Here is a 491-nt window from a genome sequence, read left to right on the forward strand (position 1 = left end):
ATATATATATATATATATATATATATATATATATATATATATATATATATATCGACTTATATAATGAAACTTCTTGGCAGACATTTTTCATAATTCAACTCGTCTCATGGACCCGATCATTTCACGCTCATCTTATCGATCTCGAGAGGTCGACCATCGGTTTCTCATCTATTCTCGTTACGAACGTGCCCGTCTTCCTACTATCTACGTAATCTGCTTTTCGCATACAAATCGCGTCGTCCGAGGCCATTATCAAACAGTTATCAATTTTAAATTTGATTTTTGTGTGTCGCGTCGTTTCTCGGACGATTTATGATCGATTTCGAGGAAACTAGCGACATTCGCGTGAGCTTATACAAATTGTTTCTGTAATGAGATGTTTTCGCGAATGCAACTACTGAATTATTTTGATCGACGTTTAAATTAAAGGCAAAACAAAAGAATTGTCTCTTTGTTAGAAAACGACGATTGCACAACTTTCGATGATCGCA

Source organism: Odontomachus brunneus, unplaced genomic scaffold, assembly GCF_010583005.1.
Source record: "Odontomachus brunneus isolate Ranch 3 - 2012 unplaced genomic scaffold, Obru_v1 Obru_scaffold_178, whole genome shotgun sequence".
Classification (NCBI taxonomy): domain Eukaryota; kingdom Metazoa; phylum Arthropoda; class Insecta; order Hymenoptera; family Formicidae; genus Odontomachus; species Odontomachus brunneus.